Source organism: Lissotriton helveticus, chromosome 12 (assembly GCF_964261635.1).
Source record: "Lissotriton helveticus chromosome 12, aLisHel1.1, whole genome shotgun sequence".
NCBI lineage: Eukaryota > Metazoa > Chordata > Amphibia > Caudata > Salamandridae > Lissotriton > Lissotriton helveticus.
Genome location: NC_136073.1, coordinates 864,797,657 through 864,817,094, shown reverse-complemented (window position 1 = coordinate 864,817,094; position 19,438 = coordinate 864,797,657). Strand labels below are relative to the sequence as shown.

Below are 19,438 nucleotides of genomic sequence, written 5' to 3'. Positions count from 1 at the left end.
TCAAGCACTCTTTAAAAATGCCTACTAGTATGAATGACGTGAATCCTACACATTGTAGTACCCTTTGCCTTATGTAACATTTTCTATACACTGATTTACACGTGTGATTCATGGTCTCTGTATGTTTGTAATGTAAAGTGCTCTGACATCCTACAATGGTATGAAAGATACTGTAAAACAAATGAAATCCATGTGACAGAGAGGCTATGGAGAGATGAGAGGCACTGCTGAAGGATGATAATAAGGGAATCATTGAAGAACCCCAACAAAGAATGTCGTATCCTGGTGTATAGTAAGGTCTTCATTTACTATTCGTTAAAAGCCAATACAATTTAATATATAATGATATATGTGTTTTAGACTGCGCCAATGTTTCCTAAATTTCTTGGAGGGAGAGCCTCCCAAAGCCCCCTTTGTAGTGGTCAGGCTCACTCACTGCACCTGGTGTGCACCGTATGGCGACTGATCTGAAAACATTTGCCAGGGCTGCTTTGGGTTTTCAGTCTGGCCCTAGCAGGAGCAGGAGCCTTGTACTGCGAAATAAAACCAACCATTTAAAAGTTAGTCACAGAGATGCAGCGCCAACTTTCCCATTAAAATGTTTTGTTTTTTGCAAATTCTTTGAATATAAAATACTTAGGGGGATATTTACAACAGAAGTGGCAGAGCGTGCAGTTAGCCTCCTTGGCTTAACGACACACTCCGCCACTTCGGAAACACCGGGCTGCACCATATTTACAAGAATATGGTGCAGCCCTGCGTTTCCCCCTGTGCTGGCGCTACACTTAGCAGTGTAGAGCCAACGGGAAACCCTTGCACAATAGTGCAAGGGTGTGTGTATGCAGTGGAAGATTGTTTATGTGCAGGAAGGTCCCGCTTCAATCTTGAAATTTTGTTTTGTCACTTCTATGTGTGCTGCTTAATGCAGCCAACATGGAAGTTACAAAATGGCATTTTTTAAAAAGATTGTTTATGTGCAGGAAGGGTCACCTTCCTGATCATAAACAATCCAGGCGTTTTGCTTTTTCCATGTGTGCTGCACAAAGCAGCACACATTGAAAAAGCAAAAACGAGGAGAAATAAAGGATTTCTCCTTGTTTTGCCAAGTTAAGACCTGATTTTCCCTGTCTTCATTTTGGCAGTACTTCCTATTTATGCTGCCCTTGTAAATGGGGGACAGCGTCAAAATCAATGGGTGTTGCGGTGGAACGCCCATCACAACACCCACTGCCCACCCCTTTCACGCTAGGCATTGTGTGACAGGGGACCCTATTTACAAGGCAGCGTTAAGCCATGTTAAGTGGCTTAGCGCTGCCTTGTAAATACGGCAAAGCCTCTATCGCCACGGGAACGTTGCAAAAATTGATGTTCCCATGGAGATAGGGGCTTCTTAAAATTCCCCTAAAATCCTTAGTAATTCGAGTATTTGTTTTGTGTGCACACGTGTTTATTTTTTCTGAATTACTGTTTTAATGTTTGAAATTTAAATCATACAAATTGCTTGGGGGTACCCGGCTTCCAGTTGTGACTCAGTGGGGGTCCTCAGAAGTCAAAAGTTTGGGAACCACTACTCTAGAGTACACAGCATCTTGCCTGATCCCTGACAAAGTTCTCATGGCCTGTCCATTTCTCTCCTTTTGTCAAAGAGCCACATCTCGTTCCCCAGCCCTGAAGACTGGCATCCAATTCTATTACTATATCTGGGCTTAGTCTGAAAAATTGCCCTTCCATTCCAAGCTTCCAGATTCTCCAACCACCACCTTAATTCCTCCTATGCTTCCGAATCTGTCTGAATTTTCTGTGAATATCTTACCCCTTTGTGCAAATACATAGCTTTTAGCCTCTGGCGTGCTCGATAATGTAAGGGAGCTGGAAATACCGCCTGTATGGAGGCTAAATGGAGTCCTAGAACCCTTGCTATCTGTCTCAAAGTTTTCCATTTGCTTACCAACATTCTTCGAACTTCCATGCAAATTTTCCTCACCTTTTCCAGCGGTAACCTCAACACATAGTCCAAGGTCCAAATCTGAAAACCCAAGAAAACAGTCTTCTGACTTCTTCGTGTTTACCACAAAGCCCAAATCTTCTATTACACAAACTGCCAATGAGGTATGTTCCTGATCCAAATCCTTACTCACTGACATAATCAGGATATCGTTTAAGTATATTATCAGCCTTACCCCTCTTGTGCGCAACCATACAGCGATTGGTCTCATCACCTTTGTAAAACACCATGGAGCTGATGTTAAACCAAAGGGAAGGCTTTTGAATCTCCACATGGTTCCTTGCCATTGGAACTTCAAAATGTCCATCTGCTCGAGACAGACCAGAACAGTCAAGTAAGCATCCTTTAGGTCTAGGCGAATTAACCAATCCCCTTTTCTTAAAAGGTCACTCAACATGTGAATACCCTCCATTTTGAAGTGGTTGTGCTCCTCCCACTTTTTCAAGTCCTTCAAATGTATCACTGGCCTCATGCCCTTGTCCTTTTTCTTGACAAGAAATAGGTTGCTTACAAATCCTGTATAGGAATAGTTTGCACCATTGTTCTCCAAGTCCTGCCGCTACTTATCTACCATTATCTCTTCCTCTTTTGCTAATCTTGATGGGGCTGGTCCTCTCACCTGGACTGGGTTCTCTACCAAGTCTATTCGATAGCCACTGAGTTTGTAACACCCATGGATCGGAAGTTATTTGTTTCCACCTGTCTAAAAAATGGGCGAGTCTGCCATCCAATTTTTCCGGAGTAGACAAAGGGTCATTTGCCAAACATACCTTGAAGTCTTGATCTTCTCTCTCCTCTAAATCAACCTCTTCCCCTAAGCCTCTGAGGGTAGAAACCAGGAGTGAAGTTTCCCGACTGAAAACCACCGGGTCTGTACACACGAGTGAAGGAGCTCCATGAGATTCCAATGCCATGGCCGGTGAATTGACCCCACATTCTACCGGCCGTTCCAAAAACCTTCCTGATGTCCTTTTGGATCAAGTTAAAGGCTCCTGCATACAGAGCCATCTCCTTTACAAACTCCTCTCCAAAGAGGAAGCCATTTGCTTCGTAACCCGACTCTTTCCCTGCTAGTTCGGCTAGTTTTGGGTCTATCTTCATGAGAAGGTTCTTCCTACGTTCAATACACAGGGATGCATTCGTATTCCCCAACAAGCATACAGCTCTTTCCACCCACTGCCGTAGCTCCACAGTATTAACTGCACACGGCTGCAGGTAAGTTTCTTCGCATAAATCGAATATTTTAGTCAAATGCCCAAAAACATCAAGAAGGTGCTATTGACTCCCCTTCAGCCCTTTATCGAGCCCATGTCTCTACCCAACTTATTTAAAAAGGTCAGCATTTTTGCATCCAACTCGGGTGTGTAAGCCACCTTATTTGCCAAGGAAGGTCTCTGGCACCCAGAGCAGAGTCTTGTCCTAACCTCTTTGGGCATTTCTTTCCTTATCCAGTAGTCAACATACTGTGCCACATGTTTGGTTGAGACCCATTGAGGAGAGAGTGGGTGCTGGATTGTGTTAGGATCAAACATAAGTTACCCTTAATGGATCCACAACCTGATCCAAAATCTCCTTCTCATTCCTCTCTTTTTGAACTCTCTTCCTCATTACTTCCTCCTCTGAGGAGTCAAAATCTGAAGAGCATGAAATTATGATATCCCCAGTGCTTGAGAATTTGTCACAGGCGATATCTCTGCGATCCCCTTTAATGGCCTTTATAGCCTTTTCACTCAATTCCTTGCGAGTTGACTTCCCAATGCCTTTCTGATTAAAGACCCCTTTTCCTTTAATGACCTTCTGTAGTCGTGGGGGGTGTGCGGGCCGGAATAACAGGCGAGGAGGCCGTATGTGGTGTGCTATGATTTAGCAGTCTTTATTACAGTACACAGTTATAGTCGTGGGAGGTGAAGTTGTAGAGGGTAGAAATGAAGTTGGTGTTCCGGGTTCACGTCTTTGGGGTGCAGGATGGTTTCTGGAAGGGTCTTGCGCGACGCCTCTGGGGGTTAGGGTTGGTCCTTCTTCTCCTTGCCGGTCCGGTGGTCCTCGGAGGGAAGGGGAGAGAGAACAGGGCGGTTAGTCCTTAAGCACAGGACTATCAGAGTACTGTCACCAATCACCAGAGCAGTGTGGAGGTTAAAGCACGAGTGAGGAAGGGGGACGGTAGGGAGGAAGATGGGAGGGTATCCAAGCAGGAAGGAAGAAGGTGAACTAAGTGAGGGTTCCGGTGTGGGGTTCCGTACTCTACGTGACTCGGGCCTTGGTATATACAAATAGTGCTCTTAGGGGTGCTACAGGGTGAGGGGTTACTCTATGTACAAAAATATACAGGTCCGCCTGGGAGCCAGGAGACCGGGTACTCACATTCCCCGCCGTAACTCTCCCTTGAGTTACGGCCGCTCTCCAGCGTCCTCCACCGGACTCCACCAGTCCTCGGTCCAGACCTCGTCGTCTTCTCCGTCTTCTCCGTTCTGCTTTCCAGGGGCGCTGCTGTCCGTCTTCTGCCACAAGCCGGGCTCACCACGCACCTCGCCGTCTTCGTTTTCAGCTTTTTCTTCGTCCGCCGTCGGGTAGGGGGAGGGACTTCCGGGGTCACTCGGGAGTCCTTCCGGTTTCACGTCCTTCCGGGCCGGGACCTGCAATGGGGGAGAAACACATGGAGTCCGGGTTGCCAGGGACGCCGTCGGATTGGTCCGCGAGGCTCGGGACCCTGAGGGAAGCGACGGGTCACTTGAGGTAGGGCCCGCATCCCGTTCACACCTTCTCTTTTTCCAGATGTTTTCTCTTCTCGGTAGCTTTCTTACCACTTCCACCCGCTGTGGTATCATCAACTACCTCCTCAACTGACCAGAACTGCTCCTCATTTACACTCTGACCGAATCTCCCTTCTAACTTGTCAATACAGTCGTCCAGTTTTTTCTCCTACTGAGACGCCAAAGCAGAGACTGCCTTTTCAACACATTCCAGGACTCTCACTTCCACATTACTATCATTATCCTTATTCTGCTCCATAATCCCTAATAACTAGCAAAAACCACCAATTAGCTTTGCCTATACTAAAACAGAAACAAGATCAGCAACAAAATTAAATCGCACTAAAGTATCAGGCCCCCTGCGCAAAAAAAACACTTTCCTCAAGAAAAAATCCAGAACAACACCAAACATTTGTTTGTACTTCTGACCTCAGCAGGCTGACTGAAAAAAATGGTCTCTTGGCCTCTTTTGCTTGTCCAAAAGATGGCTGACCAAATTGTGAGTAAACTCCCTAAGATAAGCCATTCTAAAATGGCCGCGGCATCAGGTGACACTCCTACGGTGGCATTGGAGCAAATATGAGCACTACAAACAGGCTCCTAGAATCGGCAGAGTGGGGTAAGCACGATTCAAACTCTTAACTTGAGAAGAAGTTTAAGGAATTAAAACTTGTTTGTTCTTTCCGCTTGTTAAAACCGAGCGCGTCTGTGCGTGCTCATGCATGCCCGTATATAAATGTATGGAAACGAGCACAAGGGGAAAACCTCCCGCTCGAGCTTATTTAGATTAATTGAGGCACAGCAGAAGAGACGCCGACAGCAGCAGTTGTCCGCTCGCGCCTCCTCAATCCCTCTTGCGCCCCAATCAAAAGGTCAGAGCGCTTGTGATTATTGAGGCACAGCGGGAGAGATGCGACAGCAACGGTTGTACTCTTGTGCCCGCTCAATGCCTCGAGCACCCAAATCAAGGAAGACGGAGCGCTCGCAAAAGTTTAACCAGGAATCAAAGGGAGAGTGGTCTCATTACCAACTGATATCCGCCGCCTCTCTGGTGCGGCGTGTCAACATAAAAAATGCCAATTAGACAAAATTCAAAACTCCAGATAACACATCTTGAAAAACCTCTTACTCACATTACTCAGTCTAAAATAAAGTTCTAATAAATCACCCATAACCCACCTTAAGCAGCACAAGCGCACACAGCCATTACAACGTCTTACACACAAAATTAAGTAGGAGTAAAAAGCAACCTTATCTCAGCTGTGAGCAGCATCAAAGAAGGAAGATGGCTGCCACACATAGGATTAAATAAACATTAGAATGTTAAGGATTACTATTCTAAGTTCTTTTCATTGTTTTGTTGTTGCTGCTGTGAGTTGGCAATTAAAGAGATATGCATAATATTGGCCTCTGCGCCTTGCCATAAACTCTGAGCCCAATGGAGCAATATTTTTAACAATGATGTATTGAGGTTCTGTGATTCTCGAACCAGACTCCATTTTGTTTGAGTTGTTCGTGACGCCATTTTGTGTTGCCCTCACGTAGGCCCGTGGAGGTAACCAAACGAACAAAGTTGCATGGGCTTCGTTGTTCATGTACGCATTAACTAGGCCTTTTCTGACTTGTGAGTGAACTGCAGGACGCTGACCCCGTCACCTGAAACTGACCCTTTGCGAAGCCAATTTTCCTGGCTGATCGTTGTCTGAGATTGCCAATCAATGTTCAGGATATCGTTAACTTTAGTGCCCTTGTACATGTCTTATCCTATTCAGCATCTGAACTGTTTCCTTTTCTTATGACTTTTCATTACATGGCTAGTGCTTTCAATTATGGGTTTGTCCGGCTTGTAGAAATCGAATTTGGGACATTCCTAATAATTAACTTGTGGGTTGGTACAATGTAAATCGAGATTTTATGATGTGATATTGCGTGGGAAAATGTATTTCATTCGTCAGTATTTGTCACAGTGGGTGTGCATTTATAATGAGCAAAATGTGGATAAAAAGTGATGTCTTGCTCTATGAAAGTTGAGCAGTCTCCTGAGTTGTACACCGTGTTGTATTGCTGGGATTACTGTTACTAGCTGCAGCTAATAAATGTGATCTTTGACACCATCCAGAAGTATTCTGTGTTTCTGTATACCAAGACAGGTGAATCCGAAGACTTTGGGCGTGCCCCTGGCGCCGCTGGGTTCTAAAACCCGGTTCTTCAGTTGGCGCCCATTGTGGGGTGACTTCAGCAGTACCGGTCCAAGCCCGAGGATCGTGAGGAGCCACGTGAGGAAATTCTGGAGGAAGGCCAGCCACTTCATCAACCCCTGTATGTCGACGTGGACCGAAAGTTTTTGCTGCGAGGCTTCCCGCTTTCCGAAGGCTATGAAGGACTGCTGCCCTGACTGTCACCCTGTCTTGGACCTTCGATTGATGATTTGTAGAGCGAGACGATAGACGGTCGTCTGGTGGCGTGACAGATATTTTGGTTAAGTATAAGTGGGTCGCTCCCACGACTTTGTTTTGTTCTTGGTTTTGATTTGGTTATTGCAATAGTCGACGCCGAGGGGCTCGTATATTTACGAGTGTATCGATAGTTGATAATCCCTTGAAGTTTGATGCTAGATTAGTGAGCTATAAGATGCCTGGTCTTAGCAAATTTAGGAAATGGTTTAGTTGTGGTTGCAATAGGGATTCCCGATTGGAGGATTCGTGTCCGCTACCTCCAGTTGGAACTCCGACTTACGAGCTCTATTCAAAACACGGAGTGGGTCCTATTACCTATAATGAAGTATGGGTTCGCTATACAAAGAAAGATGGTGTTTTACGATGGCCCCAACATGGTAGTTTCGAATTAAATATTTTAGATAATTTGGAAGTTGCGTTATTTAAGAAGAAAGCCCGGCCGGGAATGTTTGACTCTTTCCGCCTTTGGCATAAGGAAGCCAAACAGCGAGAAATTAAGCAAGCAAAGAGAGATAGAAAAGATAAGAATAGGTCAGTACTACAATCTGCTAGGCAGTTTAAGGAAGATGAAGAAGATCGTGCGAGTGAAGTTTCAGATAGACAACGTTGCATGGCCATCGATAAATGTTATCCGGCCATGCCGCCTTCCCTTTCAAAAGTGACTGAAGACTCTGAAAAAGATCCTTTGATGTCTCATTTACTGAGATTACCACTCCCTTATGTTCAAGGTGCTACTGCACCTCCATTACCCCCGGTTGTTGCACCCTTTGTTGTTCAGCCCCCTGCTGTTGTTCAGCCACCCGTTGCTTCACAGATGGTTCTCCCTCCTACGGTGCAGCCCCCTCTAGGGCCGCCAGCTTTGCCATCAGCTTTGCCTCAAGCTCTTGTACCTTACATTCCTGTATCTCCGACTCCTGCTACTTCTGTCCCTACGCCTTTGTCACCTCAAAACACTCTTTCTCCTGTCCTTATGGCAACTTCTTCTCCTTCTGCTCGAAAACGAATGACTGAGACTGTTGCTAGTCTTTTGTCTCCACTCTTTGGGTCACTGAATATGACCCCTGTTTTGGAACGTAAGCAGAGTTGTAGTCAGTTTCCTGGTCCCGAAGAGCGGGCAGTGGTGGATCTTTTGGCTCGTAGATGGGTTTTAAATGCTTCTAGGTATAATTTACAAGCAGTTATGGATGTTTTCTTACAGTGGGAGCCGCCTAAGCAAAGGTATGTTTTTGATGTAATGTGTACTTTTCTCCGTCAGGAATGGGAAAATAATGAATTGGGTCTTATTCCGCAGGAAGTGCTTGATGTTCAGTCCGAATTTGCTAAAGGGACGATAGTGGAGTCTGATGTTGCAGACGCCGTAGAGACGATACTTGTTTTTAGGTCTAGGCTACCGCCTCAGACATTGTACAAACCTGATTCTTCTGTTAGGAGGAAAGTGAAGCAGTATCCTATGAGAGAGGTTCCCCCTGTATGGAGAGAGGCAGTTGTTGCTAATGCTAATTTGGGGGTTCAGGCTGAACCGGCTCATTTTCAGCGCGTGTGGGTACATGTCCCTTGGAAGAGAGCAGAGGTCTTGGCTCTTAAGCAGACCTTGCCTGGCCCCCGTAAAAATCCTGCTGGTTATTACAAGGAGTTATCTCAGACAGTTGATGCGTGTGTTATGAATTTAGCTGACATAGATATGTTGATGGGTAATGTAGTTCCTCAACCTTTGTGGGCGAAGATCCGTCATGAGGATCATGCGCCAGAATTAGGAGATACGTGGGCTAATATTACTGCTGCAGATGGTCGGCAGGTAGGAGGTGCCAAACCTGAGCCCTTGGTTGCAGAATTACCTGGTAGGATTATTAATTTAATGACAACTATGATGCCTCCTTTGCAAGTGAATTGGGATAAGTTAGCAGCATGTAAACAAAAGAAAGACGAGAGTGTGTCTGATTTCTTCACTAGGTTTGAGGAAACGTTTATCGATCATAGTGGTCAGGACATGAACACTGAAGGTGGTCAAAGGTTGTTCGTGGACAAATTTGTCTTTCATTTGCTTCCCGAACTTTCTAATAAGTTAAAGGACTCTGAGAGTTCATGGGCTGTTTCTTCGTCGGCCCAGATATTGGCTACTGCACAATATTATGAGGATAGGGATAAAGATGAGAAGGATAAAGTAGAGAAGAAGACTAGAGACCTAAAGACGAAAGTTCTTTTGCAGCAAGCTTATCCGCCTCGTCCGAACCAGCCTCAGTTTCAGCAATCCCCACAGTTTTAGAGATTGATACAGAAGCCCGAGTTTTTCGCTCCGCGATTGCCGCCAGGACCTAATCAGAGTGCTTATTGCAGAGAAGTAGGTCACTTCAAGAGTAGTTGTCCGATTTTGTTACAGCATGCGAATGGTGTATCTGGTGAGGGAGGTCGTGGTGGTTTCCAACAAGTTCCTAGGAGTAGGGGACGTGGTGTGCTTCCCCGTAATGAGCGTTCCTTTCCCCCTCAGAATTCTACAAATTGTTTTGACAGACAGAATGTTCCGACTGGTCAGTCTGCCCAGTACTACACTGATGATTATTATGTCGAGAGTGAGAGTGCTGGTTATAATGATAGTTAGGACAGCCATGGGCAAAGAGAGGGAGTAGTGTCAGTTCCAGTAGACCAGAGTGGACCTTATGTTGAAGTGATTACATTAGGTGTGGCAGAACCTTTTCTTTTGGATACTGGTGCGACAAAGAGTTCTATTATGCACTCTAAACTTCCTGGCGCACCTTTGTCTGGCTTGACCAATGTTTTCTGGCGCCCCAGTTTGTAATCCGGTGTCTAATCCTTTGCCCCTTTCTATTGGTCCTTGTGAATTGGAAGCTCCCCTTATTCTAACGACTGGTTGTGGTGAGAATCTGTTGGGTTTGGACTTGCTGAAAAGATTGCACGCAACATTACATTGCTCTCCTTCGGGAGTACATCTTACGATGGGTAAGAAAGTGATTTCCCCGATGTATTTGTCTAAGGATTGCCTTCCACTGGAATTGCGTTCTCTTCCTGATACACTTTGGGCTACGGGTCCCAATGATGTTGGTCTCTTGCAGATTCCACCTTATGTTGTTACCCTTAAGTCAAATGCTAGGCTACCTCGCATTCCTCAATATAAAATGTCTAGTGATGGCGAGAGAGTAAGCATGAGCGTAAAATTCGTTCCGCTCGCGGATTTTGCGGATTTTCAGCAAATTCGCAATCCGCGAACTCTCGCGAACTTGCAGAAAATTCGTAAAATCCGTGCGAAGCGGATTTTTTGCTTGGTCGCACTTGCCAACTAGAATACTATACAATTTCACGGGAGTAAACACTTGCGAACACGTAGATGCGGCGGGCAGCGACAATCTCGCAATTGCGAGATTGCAAAATTTGCAATTTCGCACAAGAAATCCACCAGCAGGCAGCATAAACCTTGAAAATTATGATTTTTATCAGAATAACTCCTCAGGTTGACATTTGCCTGCACTTTTTCTTTGCAAGGAGTCCATTTTGGGGGGGGGGGGGGGGGGGTGGGAGGAAGGAAGTGCCCCACAGTCGCCAACTTCCTGTTCCTGTCCAGCAGGCTCCTCCCAGTGCTTTCTTCATGTGCTGGTCACTTTGATTTGGATCTTGACCTGGAAGGATTACTTTTTGTGGATGCTGCTGGATATTTGGATTTTTGCAAAACTGAAAGCACTCAGCAGGTGCAAAAGTTCAATCTTATCATTAGTAACCATTCCCTGTAGTGCTTCCTGAGGGGCCCCTTCAGATTTCAGTTGCCTACTTGCAACTATTCTATGACCCTGCTCTGACCCTCACAGCAGGCTCAGAGAATAGCTACAAGTAGGCCACAAAGGTCCTGTGAAAAAAAATTGCACTGCAACAGAAAGCAAATTACAGATAAGGAAGCAGGTGCCAGCCAGACTGGAAGTTCAAATTCAGTGGCACATTAATCAACCCCAAATTAATTCATGTCAGTTGAAGCAGGGCAGGTGTGCTTGCTTTTTTTCACCCCCATAATCTACAGTGATAAACCAACCAGAGGGTGGCAGTGATGTACCAGAGGGTGGCATGGGTGTACCAGAGGGTGACAGTGGTGAAACAGAGGGTGCTGTGAACCTGTGATGATGAACCAGACGTAGAAACAACATAGTCGCGGCCGTTGCGAGCCGACAAGTAAGTTCGCAATTGCGAACTGGTACACAACCCTCGTGAACTGGCAGAAACCCTTGCGAACACAAAAAAAAAAAAATTTGCGAGAGTTCGCGGATTTTGCGGATTGCGAATCCGTAAAAACGCAAGTTCGCGGATTGCCAATTTGCAAAATCCGCCCATGCTTACGAGAGAGCCCTTTTAGCGATTATTTATGATTTGGTTGAGAAGGGTGTAGTTGAAGAAACGAGAGGTAATGTGTGTAACAGTCCTGTTCTACCTGTCCTTAAGCGTACTGCTGCTTCTCAGCCACCTGTGTATCGGTTTGTGATCGATCTACGATCTACGAGAGGTCAAGAATAAATAAGATTGTTGTGCCACAGTTTCCTGTTGTCCCGGATATCACTGCTTTGTTGACTCTGATCCCTGCTTCAGCTGCTTGGTTTTCAGTTATCGATTTGAAGAATGCTTTCTTTAGTATTCCGATCGCTGAGGAAAGTAGAGGTATTTTTGGCTTCTCTTTAGGAGGTCGCAGCTTCCGGTTCAAACGTGCTCCTCAAGGTTATTGTGAAAGTCCCTCCATCTATAGTCAGGCGTTGAAAACTCAGCTTGATAATTTTGTGTTGCCTTCTGGTGCTACTCTTATCCAGTATGTTGATGATCTGCTGGTCGCTGCTGATGACGAAGAGATTTGTAAAGAAGCTACTCTTTCCTTGTTACGACATTTGTCTGACCTTCATCATAAAGTGTCACCTTCAAAGTTACAGTATTGCCGACAAGAAGTAACCTACTTAGGTCATCTCTTGTCGAAGGAGGGAAGACGATTGACCCCAGAACGAATTCAAGCGATTGCCCAAATGACTGTGCCATGCACACAGAGAGAAGTGCGTGCCTTTTTAGGTATCACCTCGTATTGTAGACAGTGGATTTCAAATTTTTCTTTGTTAGCAAAACCTCTGTTGGCATTGACTCTTAAAGATACTCCGTGTCCTCTCCCTTGGTCTGACAAATGTCAGAAAAGTTTTTCTGAATTACGTGATGCATTGTGTTCTGCTCCGGTGTTGGGGACCCCGGACTACAGTAAACCTTTTACACTGTATGTACACGAGAGAGAAGGTTGTGCATTGTCAGTGTTGACGCAACGATTTGGAGACAAGCAGCGCCCATGTGCGTATTTTTCAGCTACGTTAGATCCGGTAGCTAAGGCGTTGCCGAGTTGTCTGAGAGCTACAGCGGCAGCGGCTGTTTCTATTCGACAGTCTGCTGGTTTGGTATTGGATAATACGTTGATTGTGATGGTCCCACATGCAGTGGATACCTTACTGAATAGGACGAAGACTCAACATCTTACTAGTGCGCGTTTGTCAGGATATGAGTTGACGCTTTTGGCTAGCCATGAACACATCAAAAGGTGCAATGTGTTGAATCCAGCTACGTTGTTGCCGATTTCTGTAGAGACAGATGTTCAGGAACAGCATGATTGTTTTCTCCGGACAGAGGAGGAAACGAAGGCTAGAGTTGATTTAAAAGATACTCCTCTTTTGAACGCTGATGGTACCCTATGGGTAGATGGTTCGTGTTTTAAGCTTTCGAATGGAGAGTCGACTGCAGCATATGCTGTCACAACTTTACACACGATTGTTGAAACAGCACGTATAGCACAGAATTCAGCGCAAGCAGCAGAGTTAATAGCATTGACTAGAGCGTGTGTGTTGTCAGAAGGAAAGCGAGTGAATGTTTATACTGATAGTCAGTATGCGTTTGGTGTAGCGCATAGCTTCGGCCGCTTGTGGAGAGAGAGAGGATTTCTTACTTCCCATGGTACGAAAATTCAGCATGGGGAATTAGTGAATGAACTTCTTGAATCACTTACTTTGCCAAATCAGATTGCAATTGTGAAGTGTAGTGCGCATAGAAAGGTTGTGGATGATGTGGGTCGAGGGAATGCGTTTGCGGATGAAATTGCGAAAGAAACGGCGAAGGATATGATGAGTCGAATGTATGTTGCGGGCCCTGCTAGATGGGTTATGGCTGGTGGATTGTGTGAAGACACAATAGAAAGCGTGAAGTTGATTCAGGCTGAAGCTACGGAAAAAGAAGTGAGTGTGTGGAGAGAAACTACGGGTATATTGGAATCGACAGGTTGTTGGGTTGAGTTGTCGGAGCACCGCGATGGTTGTTGCCTGATGCGTATGTGCTCCCAGTGGTCACTATGGCTCATGGAATGGCTCACATTAGTTCGAAAGGGATATGCAAGTTGTTGGCTCCAGTATGGCAGAATGCTGGAATTCCTAAATGTGCTGAGAATTTGGTGAAGCATTATATGATTTGTCTGATGTATAATCCTTGAAAGGGAACTCCAACTCCAGCTGGTCATTTTGCTCCTCCAACGTATCCGTTTGAAGTGATACAGCTAGATTACATTCACATGGAGAGATGCAATAACTTAAAGTATGTCCTTGTGGTCGTTTGTGCCTTTTCCAGATGGATAGAGGCCTACCCCCTAAAGGATAATACTGCCTTGTCTACAGCTAAGGTTTTGCTCAAAGAGTATTTCCCTAGGTATGGTTTGCCGAGAATGGTATGGAGCGACAATGGAAGTGAATTCGTGGGTCAGATCATGAAGAAAGTGTGTGCGGGTTTGGGTATCAATCAGAAATTTCATGCTGCGAATCACCCCCAGTCTGCTGGACTTGTTGAGTGCTATAACGGCACTCTGAAATAGAAGTTAGCTAAAATACAAGCAAGCTCTGGTCTTACATGGCCAGATGCCTTGCCATTGGCCCTTTTGTCAACAAGGACGACAGTACATTCTCGTGTGGGACTTAGCCCATATGAAATTGTTTTTGGTCGTCCGGCCAATGTTTGGGGTGTGCCAAGGCCTAAGAAATACAGTGATATCGAGTACCCTATGTTGGTGGATTACTTACATGACTTGACAGCTAAATTATGTGTTCTCCACCAACAGGTCTATGACAGTTTACCGACAGCGACTGCGGATCCAGGCCACACAATTCAACATGGTGACTATGTTCTTACCAAGAACTTCCAACGAACTAAGAACTTGGAGCCAAGGTGGACTGGACCGCGTTTAGTATTGTTGTCAACTCGGACTGCAGTTAGGGTAGCTGGTAAAAAGAATTGGGTACATGGTACCCATTGCAAAAAGGTTCCATTGCCCTTACCGTATGACAAGTGGGTGCGGGGAGGAATAGCTGATTCTGAATGTGAAAGAATTCCTAGATTCGTACCTTTTAGTGACGCACATTTGGAATGGACTCAGTCAGAATGTGCGGACAATGATATTTTGCAAGCTGTTGTGCCACCGCATTTAAGATTAGACACAACGAATCCGGAAACACTCTTTCAAGAGCAAACTGTGTCTAGCAGAGAGCGCTACAACCTCAGACCGAGAAAGGACAAATAAAGTTTGAGAAAGGACAAATAAAATTTGAATTTTTGTTGTGAGTTACACCTTTTTCAGACAAGAGACTATTTTTCTTTTTCTTTTTCGAGTCACCATCCGGACTCAGCTGCAGGGTCGCGGTACAGCCTTAAGGGGTGAGCCGCGAATTGACGAAGGTCTGTGGTTCTTGGTCGTTAGTACGATCTTGATGCACACTTAAATGAAGAAGGTAATAGCCGTGAGCAGCACGTTAGAGGATGGAGTCTTTTGGATCTGAGAAAGGTGTTGAGGGAATTGATTCTAAAATGAAAATGTGTACATTGGTTCGTAGCAAATGTTTTTTAATATTGTGTTTCTTGATGCTTTTGAATATTACATTGGCGGGTTGTGTGGGTTGGATTGTCTATATTACACAACAGACGGCTGTACCTACGTCCCAACCTACTCTTTCTTTTCCTACTGTTTCTCTGGATGAGTTTCACACGTTGCCTGAACAGGAGCAGACACGAAGATCAGAATTTGTTAACAATTCATTTATACAGTTGTTGCATCAGCATCAGTTAGTAGTAAATACCACGAATTGCTGGGTATGTGGTCTTATGCCGCATACGACAGATAAGGGTATGCCATATTTGGTTTTGCCTTTTTCGCCTAATGGGTCAGTGTGGGCACTCCAAGCTATGTTTATTTATGCGAATGAAGCATCTCCTTTACGTTCCGTCAAAGATAATGTGAGTAATAATGCCTTGATACAGGGAATAGTAGATATGATCAGAGATATCGATGCGTATAATGCTATCCCTAAGGATGAAGTACGAGCATATATTGGTTGGAACAAGACTGGATATAGCATTAGCCTGTCAGAGAAGGAGAGACGAAAAAGGTCTCCCCCTATTTGGGTTGTACCCCACCGAGGTCATTTTTGTCTGCAAGGTAATGGTCAGAATCCGAGAGCTCAGCTTGGTAAGAGTGTGTGTGTTCACACCTATGTCTATGCATCCCAGAGTTCTCCACCGTTCGTGCCAGCTAAAGACACATATTTTGTTTGTCACGATAGAGCATATACATGGTTGCCACCTGATTTTTCAGGTACATATTATGTGGCATTTTTGCTTCCCCTACATACACTGCTGTTTTTAATTACCATAAGACAAGATATGGTAGAGGTGTCATCGATGCGAAAGATACTGTCGCACAAGAAGCTGGAGACTTCTTTAAGGGTTTCGTGCCCTTTTGGGGTCCTATGGCCAATAGTAGGAATATTCGACAGCTTACGAGAGTGGTTGAGGCCACTATAAATGAAACTGCAGGTGCTCTTAGCAATATAACAGCTGAGCTTCAGGCGGATCGTCTTATGACGTTACAAAACCGTATAGTTTTAGATATTATACTAGCAGATAGAGGTGGGGTATGTAAATTGATCGGGTCTAGTTGCTATGTTTTCATACCAGATAATGCCCCGACAGTGTACCAAGCCATCATGAAGTTATATAAGTCCGCTGAGTCTATACATGTAGACGAAGGGAACTGGTCATTGACTGAATGGATTTGGGGACTGTTGTCCAGATGGGGATGGAAGATTCTGATGTTCCTTGGTATGGCTTTAGCTATCCTTTTCTCGTGTTGTTTGTGCATCCAGTGTGGTCCCGCCATTAGTAGTCTTTGTGCTACGATGTGTGTGAGAAGACCTTTCCCGAGAGAAGTGAAGGATAATAAGATGATGCTACAGCAACACCTTGATGACCTCATGAGAATAGACATAGACCTGGATTAGGATTAACATGAGTTTAGGTTATTGCCTACTTAATGGCAAAAGGAGGGACTGAGGTTCTGTGATTCTCGAACCAGACTCCATTTTGTTCGAGTTGTTCTTGACGCCATTTTGTGTTGCCCTCACGTAGGCCCGTGGAGGTAACCGAACGAACAAAGTTGCATGGGCTTCGTTGTTCATGTACGCATTAACTAGGCCTTTTCTGACTTGTGAGTGAACTGCAGGACGCTGACCCCGTCACCTGAAACTGACCCTTTGCGAAGCCAATTTTCCTGGCTGATCGTTGTCTGAGATTGCCAATCAATGTTCAGGATATCGTTAACTTTAGTGCCCTTGTACATATCTGATCCTATTCAGCATCTGAACTGTTTCCTTTTCTTATGACTTTTCATTACATGGCTAGTGCTTTCAATTATGGGTTTGTCCGGCTTGTAGAAATCGAATTTGGGACATTCCTAATAATTAACTTGTGGGTTGGTACAATGTAAATCGAGCTTTTACGATGTGATAATGCGTGGGGAAATGTATTTCATTCGTCAGTATTTGTCGCAGTGGGTGTGCATTTATAATGAGCAAAATGTTGATAAAAAGTGATGTCTCGCTCTATGAAAGTTGAGCAGTCTCCTGAGTTGTACACCGTGTTGTATTGCTGGGATTACTGTTACTAGCTGCAGCTAATAAATTTGATCTTTGACGCCATCCAGAAGTATTCCGTGTTTCTGTATACCAAGACAGGTGAATCCGAAGACTTTGGGCGTGCCCCTGGCGCCACTGGGTTCTAAAACCCGGTTCTTCAGTATAGGACACTGGATTGATATCAGATGATGTTTTAGTGAGCAGCATTCTAACACACAAGTCACAGCTTTGAGGATATTCAGAAACACTTCCAATGAATTACACATCAAATGTTGGTGCAAAGGTTTACTAATGAATGCTAAGGATACTCAAAAACTTTCACAATATATGGATTTGTGTGAGTGGAGAACTCTTCACAGGAAAATCGTTGCTGCAGAAAAAAATGAAAAATGTATAGTGCATTTGCAACGTAAATTGAATCACAAACTAGTGACGTTTTCACACTTGTGAAAAATCGGGTTTAGGATTAAGAGTATTCAGATTTGCACTGATTTGTTGTGAATCCTCGCGCATACAGATATTTGTGAAATGTGTAGTAGGAAATCTATACTACAGAAATGTATGCATCAGAATCAATTGTTTGCAAACCAAGCTGTCACTGTTGGAATTCAAAATAACGAAAATTCTGACGAACACAGCATATATCACTGCAGGAAACACCCGACCTCCAAAATGTCCCAGCCTCATCATACTCTTCATTCAACTCCTTGGAAAATGTTAAAAATGAAGGAACCTTGGTGGCCAACCCTCTAGCTTTGTGGGTCAAAATGTTCTTCTAAACATTTGAGATCAAACCTCCTCGGTGCTTCAATGCAAAACTTTGCAGAAGGAGCTCAAAACGCGCGCTGTTGCTACAAATGATCTGCGAGTTCTGATCTCTATAGCACAACAACAAGGGGATGTATGACGTTTCAACGCATGCTTTTACAACGCATGCCACTACGACGCAGGTTTTACAACGCAAGTCGTTACAACGACTTGCGTTGGGGGCGCTGGATAGTGAATAGTTGAATTTACTATTCCAACTCCAGACCCGTGGATAGTAGGGAAGGTGTTGGATAGTAATTAAACTATTCCCTATCCTAGAGCCCCCCCCAGCGCAATGCGTTGTAATAACTTGCGTTGTAAAAGTTGCGTCGTAATGGTTGTGTTGTAAAGGATGTTCCCCACAACAAGGGCCTCTTTGAAGAACAGGTGCGTAGTAGAGCTTTCCTGAAGGTTTTCGCATTAGAGAGGGTATGGGGATATTGCAGAAGTGTGTTCCAAAGCTTAGGCGGCAGGTAAGAAAAGGACGTGAATGAATTGTGCAGCTGGGGTGATAGGAACCACAATGAGAAAGACCTGATTTTGTTTAAGATTAGAACAAAAAACTTGCTGCATCAGACTTTTTTGTAGAAAAAGAGGTGTCACCATGCGACGAACTTTCGGATCATACTTAAAATCTTGAATTTCACTCTTCGGCACTCTACATTTGTTTGTTCGGTCTGAAATGAGTTTCTGAAACAGACAATCTCCATGTGTTATGGAGGAGTGGCCCAATTTACCCCATACTGCTAAAGATAGATGACCATAACAGTTGGGTCTGGTGCCTCAGCGGCCTAATGCACTCATTCCAGAAATCTGTGTTTGACCCCATGATCTAAGCCTTGAAACCAGTAAGGTCCACTCAGCTTTTCACCTTTCCGAAGTCATATGAGTACAGTCTCCAAGCAGAGCATGTTCCTTCTCAGCGAAATTGATTTTCAGACATTGTGCAATTGCATATGATGTTTTAGGGGCTTGGGATATTTTTAGGTTTAGGGACGTTGTCAAGTTTTTGTATATTGGGGAGGTTTGTAGTATTGAGCAATACTGGTCGGTAACATGTAGAGCATATTTACCCCTCCATGTCAAGATTGGATTGTTGGTTTGAGCCAAGGGATGTTATATGATTAATAAATGGTGCTGCCCAGGCCCTGGGATCAGTAGTTAGGGGTGTACTTCACCTCCAGTGTACAATGTATTGTATTGCAGAAATGTATATAGCACTTACTAACCCTATGTCGGGTGCTGAAGCGCTTGGCTACATGAGTAGCATGCTCCACAATGTAACATATGCGGTTGGAAGGATGTTTTTATTTTGATCCTATGTTGGAAGTGTTTCCATGTCATGCGTGATGACCACTGAGGTATAGTGATCGTGTTATGGGACGCAGTGTGGTGAATGATGAAGTGTAAGAGACAGACATGCATTTTTATAGTTTTTAGTATGCTTTTAACTTTGAACAG

At 44.6% G+C, this 19,438-nt stretch overlaps 1 long non-coding RNA gene across 2 annotated transcripts in view; it reads right to left on the bottom strand.

The window, feature by feature from the left end:
* Window positions 1-19,438, bottom strand: part of LOC144799412 (uncharacterized) — a 256,377-nt gene that overhangs the window by 62,282 nt on the left and 174,657 nt on the right. The window lies entirely within an intron of this gene.